The 19,876-nt window shown below is 40.9% G+C and overlaps 1 protein-coding gene across 4 annotated transcripts in view; it reads right to left on the reverse strand.

Moving 5' to 3' along the window:
• LOC129700355 (alpha-(1,6)-fucosyltransferase-like) overlaps nucleotides 1-19,876 on the reverse strand; it is a 664,773-nt gene that overhangs the window by 467,572 nt on the left and 177,325 nt on the right. The window lies entirely within an intron of this gene.

The following is a 19,876-nucleotide window of genomic DNA, read 5'->3' on the forward strand; positions in this document are numbered from 1 at the left end:
GCTGAGTTACTGCTGAACTTTGTGTTTAACAGAGATCTACTGGGTGATCGGTGGTCGTTGCAGATTCGGTGGGCGGAAGGGAGTTTTTCCATGATGTATCTCTAAACACTTGAAAGTCGCTCCTTTTGCACTGCCAAGCTGAAATACCAAGCAGGTAATGCCCGCTGAACCCGCACTGATGGTCAGGGTGGTCCTAGGGACACTGAATGGGGAGCCAGAAGGCGAACTTCACTTTTCTAGAAGGAAAAGGAATCACTAATTCAGTGTAACAGAAAAAAATGGGAATGGTTGGAGGAGCTGCATTGTTTGAATGGAAAGGGTCATAATTGTCTGGAATAGTATAGTCACACAGATGAGTATCAAAACATACTCACTTTATGTCGTCTGAGCAGGAACCCACACAGATCCTTGTCAATAAAGTAGACTAAATGTCATTTTAATTGCAGCAGAGAGTTACCATAAATTAGAGGGAAAAAAACATGAATTGGCTCCAAAGCCCCTCAAGACGGATGGACCAATTAATAAGATGGCAGCTAATTTTAGTTTGACCACGTCTTCAGGGTCCCAGTTCTTCCCCTAAACTCTTTGCTTTGCAATGCAAACAGTCCCTGTGTTTATAGGATTTCAAAATCCCGTAGAATCACTGGTGCTTCGGGACTTCATATTACCCGAGTGGTTCACTTCTCCTTCCAAACTCCAAATGCCATGCATTGAGGATTGTGCCGTCTTCCAATGTAATTGTTAGAGTCGGAATCAGAGAACCATACAGCACAGAAACAGGCCCTTCAGCCCAACTCGTCCATGCTGACCAAGATGCCCTTTCTAAGCTCATCTCATTTGCCTGTGTTTGGTCTCTATATGCATCTAAACCTTTCCTATGCACTTTTCCAAATGTCTTTTAAATACTGTTTCGGTACCTGCCTCAACGACCTGCCCTGGCTCACTCCATATCATCCCGAGTGAATGCACAATGGGGAGTTGTTGCCTTACAGCACCAGAGACACGGGTTTGATCCAGACTACGGGTGCTGTCTGTGTGGAGTTTGTACGTTCTTCCTGTGACTATGTGGGTTATCACCGTGTATTTATAAATCAAACTAAACCATTCCTTTCACCTTAAACCTTTATCTTCTGATCCTTGATACCCATAACCTGGGTAAAAGACTGCTTTCAATTACCGGTATTATATTACATACCTCATTAAGATCGCCCCCTTAGCCTTCTGCTCTCCAAGGAATAAAGTCCTACCTCAGGCCCTCTAGTTCTGGGAATATCCTTCTAAATCTTCTCTGCACTCTTTTCAGCTTAATGAGAACCTTACAATAGTAGGGTGACCAAAACTGAACACAGTACTCCAAATACAGCCTCACCAATGACTAGTGTAACTGTAACATAATGCCCTAACTTCCATACTCTATTCCATGATTGAAGGTCAATGTACCAAAAGCCTTCGTTACCACCATACCTACACTTTTAGGGAACCATGCACCTGTACTCCTAGATCCCTCTGCCATCACTGTGAAAGTACTGATCTGGTTTGACGTCCTAAAATTCAACACCTCGCACTTATCTGCATTAAACTCCATTTGTCGTTCCTCGGCCCACTTGCACAGCTGACTAAGATCCTGTTGTAATTTCTGGTAACCATGTCACTATCTGCGATACGATCTACTTTATTATCATCTGCAAACTTACTAATCGTGTTTTTGTACATTCTCTCCCTACACAGCTCTTTGTTTTGTTGCAATTGTCATGCAAACTAATGCCAGGGAAGAAAATAATAAATTATTTAAACCATTTGAACCAAACAGATCAAAAGAGAATACGGATTAACTATTTTCATACTGTTCATTTGCTGCTTAACATCACATGATTATGGCCAAGGTTTCAGTCACTACATAGTCCAATGTAGGCCTACAATTTCAAATATATCACCAGAATGCATACATTCTGTATCAGGTTAATTCAAGCCTTCCCACCCAGAGCATGTTTCAAACAACCATTTAAAGTTCTGTTTTTGCTACCCATTTCTTTATAATTTGTCTTTTACCTTCATCGATTTCTTCCATAAAGCACTTTGGAGTTTTCTTTTGTGTTCTAAAACTATGTAAGTGTAAAGTGCTGTTGTAAAACAGAGGATGGTGGGCAAAGCAGTTTGTACTCACGGCTGCTCTGTACTGCTAAAAGAGCAAGAAAGGTGGCAAAGTACAAGCAATATTCTTCATATGTTCAACACTATCGTGTTGTCACTTTATTGGAAACAAACATTTGGCGCAGTGATGAGGGATTTCACAGGAGCAAACCCCATTCTGAATGGTGAATCCCGTGGATTGTATACCAGTGGTGAGGGGGGACAGGTTTAATATGAGCCTGAGGGGCAGCCTTTCCATAGAGGGTAGTGGGCATATAGAACGAGCTGCTGGAGGAGGGAGTTACTATTGCAACATTTAAAATAAATTTGGACATGGAGATGAATAGGAACGTTTTAGAGGGATATGGGCCAAATGCAGGTAGTTGGGACTAGCGTAGATGGGGCATCTTGGTTGGCATGGGCAAGTTGGGCCATACCATGTGACTCTGACTCTATGAATATGCAGCCACCTCTGGTAAGGAGATTCTGTCAGCTGGAGAGGACCAACTTGGGGAGAGCAAAGGGATACTGACTCAAGAATTAAGATGCTCTGTAATAGAAACAATGTCAGGCTATTCCCGGAGCAGTCTTGCAATCTTGGCAGCGATTCATGGACAGGAATTTACAGGACTAACTGAGCAAAGAATTCGCAGATCTTTAGATCAAGGTATAGATGCAGATCAGGGTTTATTGTCTCGAGAGTTGACGAATGAGTATAGTTCATCCAGTGCCACCTTGGTGTTGGCTTGAGGTAGTATGTAGACCATCATCAAATGGTACCTTTACTATTCCCTATGTTCTTGCCATCCATCACTCTGTCTGGAACATAAAACATATTTGTTTTCTCCCTTTTGTTCTCTGATGAAGGATTCTTGAACTAAAATGTTAACTCTTTCTCTCCACAGAGATCCTATTGAGATCTTACAGCATTTCTTTTTACTTTGTACTATTGTTTGTGTGCTCGTTTTGTCTGACATCAAGGTCGATACTGTCCTGGGTCTGCTTTTCTCCTCCGTGAATTTGATGGGTATTTTTCAATAATCTGGTAGTTCTATTTATGGTATTAGTTACATTGGCTTTCTATTGCAGTTCTAACTGAGTTGCTTGAATCTTAATTCCTGAGCTGCACTGAGTCATTGTTTTGGTTTCTGGATTACAGGTGCAGTGTAATACAACCACTGTGCTACTGCATCCATTAAGCAACCATTCAACCACAAATGCACAGTAGTCATTAATCTAAAGACTTTCTGGTAGATAATGATCTCTAAGTTGCTGTTGTCACTTGGGGATAAAACGGTTCTAAAAATCTGATGTAATGTAATTGATAACATCGTTTTAGTTTTTAGTTTTAGAGATACAGCGAGGAAACAGACACTTCGGCCCACCGAGTCCGCGCCGACCAGCAGCTCCCGCACACTAACACTATCCTAACACTAGGGACAATTTACATTTATACCAATCCAATACACCTACAAACCTGTATGCCTTTGGAATGTGGGAGGAAACCGATCTCAGAGAAAACCAACATGCTCACAAGGGGAATGTACAAACTCTGTACAGACAGCACCCGTAGTCGGGATCACACCAGAGTCTTTGGTGGTGTAAGAGCTGTGAGGCAGCAACTCTACCACTGCGCCTCCGTGCTGCCCTAATACCATAATTTATAATAAATGAGAGGTCCTTCAGACCAAAGATTGGACAAAGTCTGAACCTGATAGCAATGTCCATATAGTTAGTTTATCTGCAAAATAACTGTTCATTGTTGATTGCAGATCAGCCTGTACAAGGTACTCGCTGGATAAAACTACTAATCCACTCACACAGTACCACAAAAATATTTCAACTCTTGGTATAATAAATACTTGAGAAGATCATCGTTGTCAATTATCCACATTGGCAACCTTTACAACACTGGTCAATGTGAGGACATAGCTAACGATACAAAAGCAGAGCACGTGGGAGCTTCATCCTAAATAATACCAAACTGTTTCCTATCTTAGAAAATGAAAATACTGCAGACGATGGAAAACTAAAGTAACAACAGCAAATGCTGCTGATCTGAAACGTTAACTTGATTTCTCTTTCCACAGATGCTGCTCATTCTGCTGAGTGTTTCTAGCATTCCACAGGGGTGAGCTGCAGCAGGGGGATTTCAGCTGCTCTCCCTCCTCAGCTCACTTGCGCCAGTCTCAGTGCTTCCACCATTAATCAATGAACTCAATACAGACAGGACAAGAAACACAAGTGCTTAATTTCCCCCAACAAAAGCTCAACTTGAACAGGTCGAAACCAAGCAGTAAGTCACATAGAAGTAAAATAGGAGCTTAAATTTAACAAATGCTGCTAAAATATTATACAAAATAAGATAAATATCTTTGCAAGTGAATAATAAAATCAACAGTTCTCGATTAGTTTTAGAGGTACGGTGCGGACACGGTCTCTTTGGCCCACTGAGTCTGTACCAATCATCGATCATCCGTTTACAATAGTTCTGTCCTACACACTAGGGGCAATTTACAAAAGCCAATGAACCTACAAGCCTGCGCGTCTTTGGAATGTGGCCAGATATTGGAGCACCCAGAGGAAACCCACACGGGAGAACGTGCGAACTCCATACAGCCGGCACCCATGGCCAGGATTGAACCTAGGTTTCTGGCGCTGTAAAGCAGCAGGACTGAAAAGATGGGTGACGTTATGGGTTGGGACCCTTCTTCAGAGATGCAGCCTTACTCTTCCTTTACTATCCCTTTATTCCCACTGATGCTGTATGACCTGCTGAGTTCCTCCAGCAGTTTGTTTTTTTGCTCCAGGTTCCAGTATCTGCAGTCTCGTGTCTCCCGAGTCCAATTTTAATCATCTTCGTTATAAACCAGCATCTGCAATTCCTTTCTACACATTTTTTCTGCTCCACTGCAAAACCTGCTGAAGGTATGCCAACTTTGAAGTTCTCTTCCACTCTCCGAAGGGAAAGCAGTCTGAAGTCCCAAACCACAATGTAAACCATCCTTTTTCTCCACGGATGCTGCCTGACCCACTGAGTTACTCCAGCATTGTGTGTCTGGCAAAGGGGTAGTTGATGTTTTGGGTCAAGATCCCGCATTAGGATTGGCAGGGTGGACAGGTATTGTCATGATCTGATCAGAAAATGATACGTCCATCATTAATAATACACATCTGATTATGCAACATCGTTCAAGATTCTGCTCCAAATTTAAAGCAAAAAGAAAATCTGCAATTATTTCATTCCAAGATTCAAAGCCTTTTTCTGCCAAACAGATTTTCTGCAGTGCGACTCTGTAAAATGTCACAACACGAGATGGAAATCAAGCCCTGAATCCCGGGTGATTGGCGACACAATTTTATTCATCCTATTTTCTCCCCTCCTCTCATGAAGGGATTGATTAACACTTTAGACTTTCTATACCAGCTAGTTTCCTTGAGTGATGTGGTTTAAGTAGTCCTCATATTCTCAACGAGCCAGAGCGCATCTTTAGCTGCCTAATATCTTGTAAAACACAGCGAAGCATCAGAATTTCATTAAGAATCCCTGCCACCATGCACTGTTGCACTAGAACATAATTCACACTGACACTGATCACTTCATTTTCAAATTGAATTGAGCTGTAAACCGAGAGAGAAAAATCCTTGTAAAATTGAAGAAGTTGAGCACTAATCTGGCATTTTCAATAACTGCAGATTTTAAGATCTAAAACGAAAAGATCATGAGCTCATGTCAACATTGAGATTGAAGATTAATAGATTGATCAGCCAGCCCTACCGTGTCCTTATTTGACCAACAGAAGCTGTAAGATAAGGTTGTTAGACCATTGCTATTTCATCTATTGATATCTACTGACTCAATATAAACCAAGGGCATTTCTGCAAATTTCCGTTTAGGATTGAGGCTCTAATGTGGATAGAGCATGTGGGTACAAATAGGAAATAGTGGGCCGAGTGCTGCTGTTCATTGCTGTTGCCACTCCACCTTTGCACTACCTAACTGACCAACATTTCCTCTGGACACAAAGTGCAGGAGTAAGTCAGTGGGTCAGGCAGCATCTCTGGAGGATGTGGATAGGTGACGTTTTGGGTCGAGCCCCTTCTTCAGACTGGAAGAATGTCTCTACCCGACCAACCCAAATCATCACCTATCCACATTCTCCATAGATGCTGCCGGACCTGCAGAGTGACTCCAGCACTTTGTGTCTTTTTGGTAAAACCAGCATCTGCAGTTTCCTATCTTAGAGCAGAACTATCTAAGATATCCTGCTCTTCTTTAATCTGTTCACAGAGAAGTTTTAATGAGGATACTGTTTAGTCGGCTTTCGATTGAGCACGCTCTTGGTTGGGAACATTAAAACAAATTGTTTAAACTGTATTTACATTTTTGAAACAAAAATGTCAAGATCTTCTTTGAGTGAAACAAAGACAATACAGATGACATTCTACACAATGAAGCAGCATCTGTACCGATGGTCGTGAGGGCAATGCGCACAATAGCAGCAAAATTAACAGTGGTTTTACAAAACATACAATCATTGTATTAACTGGGACACAAATCAACACTGGGAGCTTGAGGGTATCTGAGAGCTTTGTTTCAAATTAATATTGTTATTTGAAAGACAGGTGGAAGTACGTTAGCAGAGTGAGCACAATCATTGGAACAGTCTGAGATTCAGGATATCCTGTCAGACTCACATTTGTTTATTGATTGGCATGAGCAGAGAATAATAATCAGAAAACAAACACACATTGTAAATAAAAGCTACACATATAACTATATCAGAAAACGAACACACATTGTAAATAAAAGCTATTGCGTAACATACCTGCGCTCAACTCATGGTCAATATGATTAATACAGAGACAACAGCATGGGTGGAGACAGGTCAGAGAGAAGCAGAAAGGCCGACATTGGATGCAAAGCAACTGTGTAAGCTGGAGGTGGTGAAAGGTATGCAGGGGAGATTCAGAGAGCTATGGTGTACAATGAACCAGAAGGGCGGCAAACAGTGGAGAGGGCTTGTCATGGATGAAAAAACTGGCAAATATAAACTAGATCGTATCTGCTTTTACAAACATGCAAAGAGAATTATGAGTAAAAGTAAACTTTGCTGTATTGGAAACTAAAGGCAAGAGAGATAACAGAATAAGAAAATGTCAGAGACATAAAACACATACCTTGTGTCTAGCGGCACAAGACAAACAATATCACGGAAATAGTTCAACACTATTTCCGTGAAATGTCCTATCGCACATGAAGTATTTCCAGTTATAAAATTATTTTTTAAATAATTGAGAAATTAATAGCTTTTAAAGGCTGACCTATCATGGGCCTAAAAGTCTGTTTCTTATAGATATCGCATGGAAACAGGCCCTTTAGCCCATTGAGTCCATGCCAACCAGCGATCCACAGACACTAACCCTCCTACACACTAGGGACGATTTACAATTTATACCAAAGCTAAATTAACCTACAAACTTGTATGTCTTTGGAGTGTGGGAGAAAACCAGAGCACCCAGGGGAAACCCATATGGTCACGGGGAGAACATCCAAACTCTGTACTGAGAGCACCCGTAGTCAGGATCGAACCCGGGTCTCTGGTGCTATCAGGCAGCAACTCTAACGCTGCGCCACTGTGCTGCCCCTGTAAAAGGGGGATGCAGAGTTTGTAAAGCAATTTATTCTTCCAATATTCCCTAACCTTCATTGATTGATTGATTGAAAATATAAAATGCAAGTTTTCGTTTTCTTTAAATAATATAGATTCTTCTCCTTTGCCAACTCTCAATATATAATTGAGTCTTTTTGCCATGTAGTTCAAGCACAATAGAATTGTTTTTTTACCAAGTCTAAGATTGTAGGTCATAGAATGTCTGAATGTGTGACACGTCAGCTACAGCTACGTTATTTAGAACCCTACGACGATATATTGAAACAAAGGACACCCGATAAAGCAGCTTAATGTTCAGCAATACATAAGATTAACAGCCATTCACTGTTGACAATGACACAGAATGACTGGCCTCTCAAGGGCAATTTACCATTTGAAGGAAAGTGAAAATAAACTTTTCCTTTTGCCCGTCTTCCACTGTCAAGCTGAACAAATGTAACAGAATGACACTGATGCCTAAAAGTATTTGCTTATCCTCGTCTCTTTGCAGCCTCTTGGCATCCCACTCACTCTTCACTGTAATACATTGAACTTGCTTCTTTTTGGAAGTCACAAATCAATATTCCCGTAGATTGTGCCAACTTGCACAAGTAATGCTAAGTGTTTTCTGGCAAGAACAGGACCAAGCTATTCAACCTAACAGGCCTGCGTCTGATTTTTTTTAAATCGCCTTGCCCACCAAATAAATAATTCTATAATTTTTCACTCAGATACAAGTCTCTGTAATAGCTATTACATCAAATCATTTATCTTAGTGTTTTGCCATCAATTTCTTCATTTGGAAGGGTTTGTGTAATTGTATAAAGTCCCTTTATTTTTGTTTTAACCATATTCCCTCACTTTCTTTCACCAATGTAATAGTCCCATGACATTGCCACCTCGTTACATTCCTACTTGGTGAACCTTCTAAACCCATTCCGCAACCCCCATCCCCTGCCCAACCAATTTGAAGCCCCCATCCACAGTCCAGGTTATCTGATTTACCGAGAAGGAACCTCCCACAATTTTCATGAAACCCCAAGGGCTGAGAAGTTGATCTATTTATCCTGAAGATCCTACCATCAGGTGCTGGGAATTTGTCAATTCAATTCACTCCAAGGATTTATTTTTCATTTGATTTTCAAGATCTGGACATTATTAGCAAGGTCACAATTTGGCTCCCACTGATGACCTCCCCTCGAGATGCCAAGGACAGGTCAATTCAGATGCCATTTCTAAAGACTAAGCCAACTGAGGTGATACTAAAGTATTGGTTACGTTTGTATAAAGCACAAGCATTAGACCCTGCAATAATCCACTTGTTTGGCTACAGTACTGGCAAGGTATGTAGCAGGACTACCAAGTACCTGGGCAGTTATTTCCAGGATACCCACAACACTGGCAAACTAGCAAAAGGAGATAATTGTTTAGGGCAATCTCCCACCTCAAAAATAAAAATCCAATTGATATTAGTCTGTTATTGGTATTAATAAACCAATACCAATTCATTCACTTTCTTTTCTGTCTCATTCAAAGTGATGGAAGGAGTTGCGATTTTGCTGCCAAGCAGCATGAACAACTCACACTCAGCTTAAGTTCAGCCATAAACACCAAGTTCTAGACATCATTATTGGCTTGGTCTAATGATGGAGAAAACTGGCATATCCCTGAAATGTGGAGTGACTTATTTTTGACATTTTGGCTGCACCAGGTTAAAAATGACATCAGAAGTATTTGAAATAATTGGAAATTAGGTTGAAACTTCTCCTCTGAATGTCGTCATGTCAAGATGGTTGCACTTTATAGAGATCAATTATCTCAGTCTCATCGCTCATCCTTCTTCACCTGCTTCATAAAGGTTGGAAGTGAGGATTTTTGATAAGATTATACGGTGCTAAATTCCACTTCTAGCTCGTATAATGAAACGTTTCCTATATTCAAGGTCCTGGACTATACTTTGATCTTTTAGACTTTAAAAATACAGCACGGAAAGAGACTCTTTGGTCCACCGAGTCTGCGCGGACCAAAGATCACCCGCATACTAGCACTATCCTACACATTAGGGATAATTTACATTTTTTTACCGAAGCCAATTAACCTACAAACCTGCACATCATTGGGATGTTGGAAGAAACCAGTGCACCTGGAGGAAAGCCACACGGTCACAGGGAGAACATACAAACTCCATACAGAAAGTACCCATAGTCGGGATTGAACCCGGGTCCCAGGTGCTGTGAGGCAGCAACACCACGTCTATGCCACTGTCGCCCACACTCTGCCACACAATGAACATGTTCAGTAAAGGCACCTTACCCCAGTGGCCTCTGCATCATTTGACAGGCACATCCACGAAGAATTATGGGACATTCTCCACCTGTCTGGATGACTGCAGCCGAACAAAGCTTGACACAATCCAAGAAAATGCAGCACAGTTAATTGGGCATTTTCTCCTTCCACCCTGAATGATTTGCAGCTCCAGCATACACCATCTACAAACTGCCAAGCAGCAACTTACTGAGGCTTCTTCATACTTCCCAAAATGCAATCCTCATCCCCAAAAGAACAAGGACGATAGGTGCCTGAAAACCATCACGAAGGTTCCCTCTAATACGCAGATCTTCCCATCTTAGAATTGTACACCTGATCCTCCTGCTGGGGTAAAAATGACTAATTTTAGTAAATAACTGCTCGCTGCAAGTACTTTCACTCTTCAGATTGGTCCTGCAAGGGGGCTCAGTCTCACAACACTGCCCTCGTCAGCGATGTCCATATCCATTGAACAAAAACAATGTATAAAATTGGACAAGGAGATGCAGGTAGGATTAGATGAACTGAGAAGAGGCCCCATGTGAAGTATTTTCATGTATGGAGCTATTCGCTCAAATCTTACACAATAGGAACTATCAAATAATTTCCTGGATCTTAAGAGTTCCCCAGCAAATTGGCTACTGCCTCACAGTGCCAGAAGCCCAGGTTCCATCCTGACCCCGTCTGCTGTCAGTGTGGAGTTTACACCTGCTCCCTGTGACTATATGGGTTTCATCCAGATGCTTCGGTTTCCTCCCACATCCCAAAGACATGAAGGGTTTTTGTAGGTTCATTGGTCTTTGTAAGCAGCCCCTCGTGTAGGGAATGGAAAGTGAAAGTGAAATAACATAGAATAAATGTGACTGGGTGTTCAATGATTGGCATGGACTTAGTGGTCTAGAGGACTTGTTTCCCTGCAGTATCCTTCAGTTCAATTTAGAAAGTCCAGTCACAGCCTGGGAGGTGAATAAAAATCTGGTCCCACTGCAGCCATGTTGCTGCAACACTATGGAACTGCCGTTATGTGGATAAAGAATTAAATTCACATTCAAAAGAATGTAGATAAATATGAACTTAAAAAAGAGCACCTTGCACAAAAATGCTTTGAGTTTAAATGACATTACCTCCAGGCAGTGCCTTATGAATCCAAGGGCAAATTGAAGAGCTTGGGATCGTGAGATAGGATTCTTAAAAGCCAAATTGAAACCACTGAAGTTGCAAAAACATTTTGTCTGAATGTGGAACACATCAGGGGTTCAGGGAAAAAACAGATCAAATTTTCCATTTATAAGACTTTTTTAAATAATAGGACGTGAAAGACATCCTGGGGATAATGGTCTGGGATTGGCAAACCTGGGGAGGGTGTGAAGAAAACATTGCAAAAGGAGGCTTCTGCACTATCACTTCACCCAGAAGCTTAGTACGGATGTCAGGATTATGGGGAGAAGACAGGAGAATGGGGTTGAGTGAAAAAGATAGATCAGCCATGATCGTAGACTTGATGAGCCGAATGCCCTAATTCTGCTCCTAGAACTGATGAACTTATGCACTTACAACATGGTCCTTGTCATCTTTTCAATGACCAACATTCGCTGCCTGCTTAACCTGCTGTTATCTTGAGCAACTTCTAGAGCCCAACTTGCCTTCAGAAACCGGAGCTGTTCCCAAACCATGCTGTGATGCATTCCCAATAAAATGTTTTCATAGGTTTTTCAGGGGTCATCCATATAACCATAGATTGCACATTGTATACTTGATACCAGACATTGAATTAAAGGACATCAGAGATATTTTTAAAGCAATCTGGTAGTTTTGTGATTGCCAGTAGCAATAAAGCATTTTTTAATTTCTCACTGTTTAACATTCAAATTCCCCAGATGCCTCGATGCTTGAGTTTATGTCTCCAATCATTAAATCGGGCACGAGATGGCTGGTGTTATTGTTATGCTACTCTTCTTTAAGTGAGAGGTTGTAACAAGTTGGACAGCTGCAATTCAGAATTATGAATGCATCCTTTATACAAGTACTTAGTCGTTTCAATTGTGAGTAGTTCATTGTATAGTCAATTGTTGATTTTATTACAAGTCTTGGCTTCCAATTTTTATGGTTTGTCTCGATCTCAAACACCGTGATCCCTCGTTTCTCATGATGCCAGATGGAATTTCTAGTTCAAAACTCGCAGCCTGCTAGGTTCTCCATTTTTAAGCATCATTAGTTTGCAGTAATCAACATCATCTTCCTATCGAGTCCATAGGATTAGATTAGAAATTGTTCAGCCAGAGCTGAACACACTTCTCGACATCTGCATAGAATGGCGTCTTGTGCTTCTTGTGTGCAGTGGTGGAAAGATTGGTGGTAATAGGGCTGCGACGTGAAAGCTCTTTCCTTGACCCCATCAACACCATAAATTTTAACTTCACACAAAGGTTGCTTTCAAAGTTGATTTCAAATGTTGCTAATCACATGCATATTCCTGTATTGCAAGGAAGCAAATTAATCCTCATATTTCTCTCTCCATCAGGTACTACCATATTGTTCAGCATTTACAGGATTTTTCTGCAATCAGAATTCTAGCAAGTCTTTCTCCATTAACTCAGAATGGTGAGCCAAGTCCATCTGGCAAGAAGCTCTGGATAAAGTTGCTTAGCCATCGAGCACAATAATGTATAAATACTTTAGGGCTTTTGGTTGCATGTTAAGTCCATCATGTGAAGTTTGAAGAGAAATGAGCAGTGCTTATGTTGCAATCTTTCATACAACCAATGATCTTTGCCACTGGCGGAATGAAGTAATCATCATCAGCGGTCACTTGAAACGAGTATGATTGTCCTCTCCTCTCCATAGGGTCGTCTACTTGCGGGTCTGCAAAATTCTGTAGAGGCTGATCCGCGATTTATACACCATGGTGTAAAGTGGGCAGTGGAGACTGGCGGTGGTTGGTAGTCGTCGAGCCCCCTTCTCTCTCTCCTTACGGTGCTGTCGCTTTGTCTCTGCGACACGGCATAGTTCCATTACGTGAAATGCAGCTCCTTCCTGCACGTATTTCCTCCTGGAGCGCCTGTCCAGTGCAATGTGTTCCCAGTGGCTCGATGTGATGTGGAATTTCTTCAAGGAATGAAGTACTCCAAAACAAATTTATATATAAGCAATGAACAAGCAGCATGATGCTTGGAAAATGTTTAGAAGTTACAGAAAACTTAGTTGTATTGATTTAAATTACAGGGGACTGTGATTTCCAAAAAATCATACTCTCACCTTCAATCCAGCAAGCAGGCTAGATCTACTTTAGCTGCTTAATCAATACTAAAACTGCAAAGAACATTATATTTTTTCTGAAGTTTTGTCATGGGCAAAGAACCAAAACCTCACTTCACCTTACTTCAGATTCCTGGCTTTCACCTTGTTCGATACAGCTGGGATTTTCCTGCGGATAATTGATGCCATATTTTTATTTTTCAAGTTGCTTGTAGCTATCAAACCATGCAGTAACAATGATTTAATTGATTATTCAGCTTCCACTCACGGATGCATGGTTTGCTTCTCCCAAACAGCAGAGAGTGGAGTAGGGGGATTGGGAAGCATGTTAAGAAGCCATCAATTATCCCTCCCACCAAAATAACCTCTCACGTCCATGATGAATTTCAGCAAGTCACTCTGGATATCCACACTTTCCAATCCTACAATGGCCCAACTTGGAGGCCCAGTTGTGAAAGTGAAGGAGAAAAATCAGCTCAGGGCAAAATTCCAGCACCCATAATGCCCAAAGAAGGACCAACCCCTCCAGGAAGCCATACCAATAGGCCAGTCCCAACCTGTGCCAGGGAGATACATGTTACCTCAGATTGAATCCCTTCTCTAGAAAGATGCATTCACTTTACATTCCATCACCTTATTCAATGGAAGCTAATATTGAATCTTATTGGGTTCTGCTGCAAAAAATGTACACAAAGAATGAAGGCTATTCAATCTGTCACCACCTTAATGAACTAATTGACTTTCGTAAGCATTACTGAGCTTTAAAATGCATACAAATGCTATATAATGGCTCCACGTTAACTCAAATGAAGATTAATGGCATCCCTCAAAGTAGCTCTAGTAGGTGTTTTTCTTTCTTATCAATAAAGTCAGACTAATTGGTTTCTAATTTCCCCATACATTTATGAACACTGGGGCTCCAAAAGCCTTTCGCCTGCCATCAAACACACTTCCCATATTTATAGAGGTCCTGAAAATCTCCAGCAGTGTCTCATCCGTTTGCTTATCTGTGCACACCAGATGCTCCGTGCAACCAGGAACTTTTAATGTTTTGCCAAGGCTCAGTCAGGAATCCGCTCTGAAATCGAGGCCTGCCAACTTCTGGGTCCCACGCTCTCCTATTTTTTCTTGGTGTGAGCACTGCCAGCAGAATTTGCTAAAAGGCAGAGATTCTCAAGCCCAATTCAAATAGACAAGAGAACTGTTTAATGGAGCATCCAGAAATGGGCAAGTCGCTCATCGACAAGTCAGTTGATGAGTGGAGGCTGAAGGTGATGTCCATGGTACCATCTCAAAGGTAATCTGCACCTCATTAAGGGGAGGTACACTTGAGCTGTTGAATGAAAAATATTGCCCAATGCTTGTGATGCTATGAACTCCAGTTGTGGGGGCATGTGGGCTCTTGAGTGCTGAACTAGTTGATGGGACTCTGGTGCACTTCAACAATGCTGTGCTCAAGGGTAAGGGACCACAAGTTCCCAGCTTGCTTGCCAGCTTTTCTCAATCTGAAAATAATCAAAGACGTGACGAGGGAAGTCCAAAATTTAAAAAAGGGGCGGGATTAAACTAAGTGCAGAATGGAACTGCTGATTCTGGTATATACCGAAGATAGACACAAAGTGGTGGAGTAACTCAGCTGGAGAAAAAGGATGGGGATAAAAAGGATTCTTACGACTCTGAAGAAGGGTCCTGACCCAAAATGTCACCCACCCCTTTTCTCTAGAGATGCTGCCTGACTCACTGAGTTCATCCAGCACTTAATTCCAAAGAAAGACATAAAACTACCATTGGAAGAAAAGTATCTGAGCCAAAACTGGTATCCTCCATCTGTTCAATTTACAGTATCAGCAAGCTGCCAATTCCCAAAGTAAGTCAGAGACAAAACAAATCAAAGTACTTCCCCTGCATTCCCTTGAAACTGCATCAAATCAGAACAGAGCATCGTCAACAATGTCAGATCTAGCCTCTGCCCACAAACCCACTCTGTCAGGCAACAATGAGACTAATCTGTCTACTGGTCTTCAATTGTGAAAGTGTTCCATGGTAAAGGACACTATCGTGATGGCCTTCTGCTGATATAAATATTCCATGTTGTTTTATGATGAATTGGCTTACAGCCTTTAGACATCTGGAACATATTTGTTTTCAGAATGGAAAAACTTTGAAAAGTTTGGCAATCTGCTCCAACTAGAGGATACTATTTATTGACCTTATTTCATGCTGAAAACACTTTCCAAGACAGAAATAAATTAAAGCTCCAGCTCTGTACATCTTGGAAATTGTTTCTGCCTTGTTAAAGAGTGTGTCTGCAAGATATCACCCTATGTACCTTAGTAAAGCAAGTGAAAACAGAGTTACACCTGTCAGGGGTCATAGTTGACTTTCACAGCAAAGCAAGAGTTGCAGCAGAATGATGCTCTAAAGTTCATGGAAGGTGGTGCTATGGAGTCAGTAAGGCTGCACCAATTACAGACAATGCTGTTCCAAGCATGTCTGGTGAAACCTATGCGGCCAGGAATATGTATTTAATGGTAGTTTTAGTTTGGAGATACAACATGGAAACAGGCCATTCGGTCCACCGAGTCCACGCCAACCATCGATCATCCATTCACAGTAGTTCTGTGATATCCCACTTTCTCATTCACTTTCTCCACACTAAGGGGAAATTTACAGAGGCCAATTAACCGACAAACCTACACATCTTTGGGATATAGGAGGAAACTGGAAAACACAATGAAACTCACACAGTCACCGGGAAAATGTACAACCTCTGTACAGACAGCATCCGAGGTCAGGATCGAACCCGGGTCTCTGTTTCTGGTGGTCCCCTAATATTGAGTTAGCTTTCCCATTCGCTTGCAGGACTAGTATGCTAGCCTGTTAGAAACCACCCACTCGAATACCCACATCTATCTGCGAATCTTGCAATTCTGCAATCTGCTTCCAATAATGTTATTTTTATTATCCTGCCAATTTCACAATTATCACAATTATCACAACCTATTTCTCTTTGCAGTATGTCCTCGTCACAACTTCTTCATCTCCCCAGCTTTCTGATTTCAAGAATTTTAATAACAGTGCTGGTAGAAGTCATAGATATTAATAGAATATTAATTCTAAAATGTTGAATCTCGAGTACAGATCCCTGTGGCACACCGGCCATCAGGACGGCACTGTGATGCAGCGGTAGAGTTGCTGCATTACAGTGGACAAACAGTAGATTTGTTTTAAAATTGGGTTGTGAAACAAGGGGAGTAAATGCAGCTGAGGTACGTCAGCCTTTCATCTATTTAATTTGTGGAACTAGTTTGAGGGACTGAATGGCCTCCTCCTTTGCTCCTACAGAACCATGTGCATTGAATTAAATCCTAATCCTCCCTCAAAGCCACAACAAATGTCTTTCAAACATTGTCCTGCATTCTTCATTTCTCTTGACATAAGAATTCCATCATTATTGGTTAAGAAGGAAGCTGGCAGAAGATAGTGCTTCTATTTTCAACACTTTATTGTTGACTAAGGCACAGCTCCAGCCACATTTATGTGGCTGTTCTATTAAAATGGAAGCAGTGGCTTTTTCTCAGAAAATCATGCATTCTTTATAATTCACGCTGTTTACATCTCAGAGTTGAAGAAGGGTTTTGGCCCGAAACTTTGCCTATTTCCTTCGCTCCATAGATGCTGCTGCACCCGCTGCGTTTCTCCAGCATTTTTGTGTACCTTCGATTTTCCAGCATCTGCAGTTCCTTCTTAAACAGGTTTATTGATTAATTGGCTTTTGTTAATTGTCCCTGGTGTGTAGGATAGAACTAGTGTACAGGTGATCGTGGTTGACGTGGACTCCATGGGCCGAAGTGCCTCCTTCCAAACCATGCTGAATCTCAAACTAAAAGATAAAACTAAAATATTTTTTGATGGAACCAACTCCATAATGAGATAAAATTGGGTATTTGGAATAGGCAGATAAGATCATCTCATTCCAGAGAAGTAATTAATGCTTCTATTTGTACTTCACACAAATCTTATCCTATTATGTCACTGTATGTCATGTTGTCACTTGCGGGCAGAGCACCAAGGCAAATTCCTTGTATGTGAATACTTGCCCAATAAACGTATTCATTAAGCTACCTCGTTTTCCTTTTCATTCAGGTGCTGACCTTGTTTCCTTTGCCTAAATTATTTGCCTTAACTGCTTCCTTTGGATATATCCTGATTTCCCCAGTGTTTTTAGTATTAACTATAATATAATGACCACCGGTCCTGAATTCATCAATATGGAAATGTTAACTCCACATTGACCTATATCTAACCCATTCATAATATTACAGCCATGAAATATTTTTTTGAAGCATCAATTTATTTCCCAAGAGCAACTGGCTCAGTTTTAAACTTACAAGTGCTGCCATGTCTCAATGATTAAATGCTCAAAGCACACCCTGATCCTTTTGTAAAACTATACAATAAACTTCACTACTTTGCAGTCATTTTGTTGTAAAGAATTCTTGATGAACTGCTCACATTTGTGACTAGCACAACCACTTTTAATGACTCATTCTTCTGCATCCATCGATACCGATATTCTTCCACCTCATTCAATCATTTATTTTCTTGCAACTTTATTGGTCCGGTTTCTGAAATAAATTTGGGTTGCAGAAATTGCTTAAGGTAATACTAGGTTAAGCAGGCAGGGTCTGGGGAATGTTGTTCATTGAAAAGATGACAAGGACCTTGTTATAGGTTCATAAGTTCTAGAAGTCACATAAGGTCATTCAGCACATCATGTCTGCTCCACCATTCAATCATGGCTGATATATCTTTCCCTCAACCCCATTCTCCTGCCTTCTCCACATAACTCCTGACACCCTTATTAATCAAGAATCTGATAATCCCCACCTTAGAAATATCCATTGACGGCCTCCACAGCCATCTGTGGCAAGAATTCTGGATTCATCACCCTCTGACTAAAGAAATTCCTCCTTGTCTCCTTTCTAAAGGTACATCCTTTATTCTGAGGCCAGTGTCTCTGGTCTTACATTCTCCCACTAGTGCAAACATCCAATCCACATTCACTCTTTCCGGGCCTTTGACTAAGTTACAGCTCATTATACATCTATATGGTGACAAATGGAAAATGTAAACCAAAACTGATTAATTTGACATATAATTAAGATTTTTGCTTTATCGAATGGAAGTGACTACTTATTTCCTTTAAATGTGTTACCTAGCAATAAACTACATTTTGGACATATGAAAAATATTTTACCATTGATCAATTGTAAAATTAAATGTTCTCAGTTATCATAATGAAGAGAACATTTGGTCTTCTTATGGATATTCAGCAGAGTCAGCGGGCGGGAGATTGCAACCTTCACGTGGTCCGCCCTGTTACGACGAATGCAGTCAACCTGGCATGCACAATCAAATAAGATCAAATAGAACAAGTTGTCCTACAACTTTAGGCTGTGCACGCCACAAGCAAGAAGAAGCAGAGTCAGCGCTTATTCCTCATCTCTAATTGCCCTTGAGAAAGTGATGAGCGACTTCCTGTAACCACAGAACTCTGCAGTAAAGGTGTTCTTTAGAAACAGGTGGAGATTCGTGAGTAACTAATTTAGAAAGCAGCCTCTGGTATATTAATACATTATTGCCATGAGTGATTGTAATTTTAATCAAGGAATTTGTCAGTCAGATTGTTGATCAAGATGCAACCTCTTCAGTCAATGAGACATATTCAACTGCAGGAAATAAACTATTTAACAGATAATATTTCCAGATGATATTTTTTTTTAAATCTAAATTCTAACACCAGCACTTAACTGTAAGTTATGAGGAAGAAACCATTGAATAATACAAGGAAGAATTGATCTATGGCCCATTGAACCACTCGACTGTATAATATCTTGGCTGATCTGATCTTTCACTTCAACATTTTTTTACCTATACACGTGATCGTTGAAACTTCTATACTCCTAATATATTTCTGACTCGGCCTTGATTATACTGAATAAGAATGCATCAACATCTACATGGGATTGAGAGCTCCCAAGATTCTAACATTTAAGTAACAAGTAAGAAATTCCTCCTTTCAGTCTTAAATGATTGTCTCCTTAGCATGAGACAGAAACTCCCATTTGTAGAGTTCAACGTAATGGGAATTACCCTCACAGAGATTGCTTCAGCTATTTTATAATTTCTCCTTGCAATAAACACAGATATGGTAAGAAGAATTCAGGAAACATGAAATCATTCACATGGCAGGAATTACAACAAAGGAAATTGAATACAAGACAAGTGAGATTTTGCTTCAATTGAGTAGGACACTGGTGAGTTCACATATGGTGTGTGATGTGCAGTCTTGGTCTCTTCATTTAAGAAACTATTTGAAACAGCTCTGAAGGTTTAATCTTCAGATTAGGGGAAAAGATTTTATAGGAATCCGAGGGATAACTTTTTCACAGAAAAGGTGGTGGGTGTATGGAACAAGCTGCCAGAGGAGGTAGTTGAGGCTGGGACTATCCCACCGTTTAAGAAGC

This window comes from Leucoraja erinacea, chromosome 9 (assembly GCF_028641065.1).
Source record: "Leucoraja erinacea ecotype New England chromosome 9, Leri_hhj_1, whole genome shotgun sequence".
NCBI lineage: Eukaryota > Metazoa > Chordata > Chondrichthyes > Rajiformes > Rajidae > Leucoraja > Leucoraja erinaceus.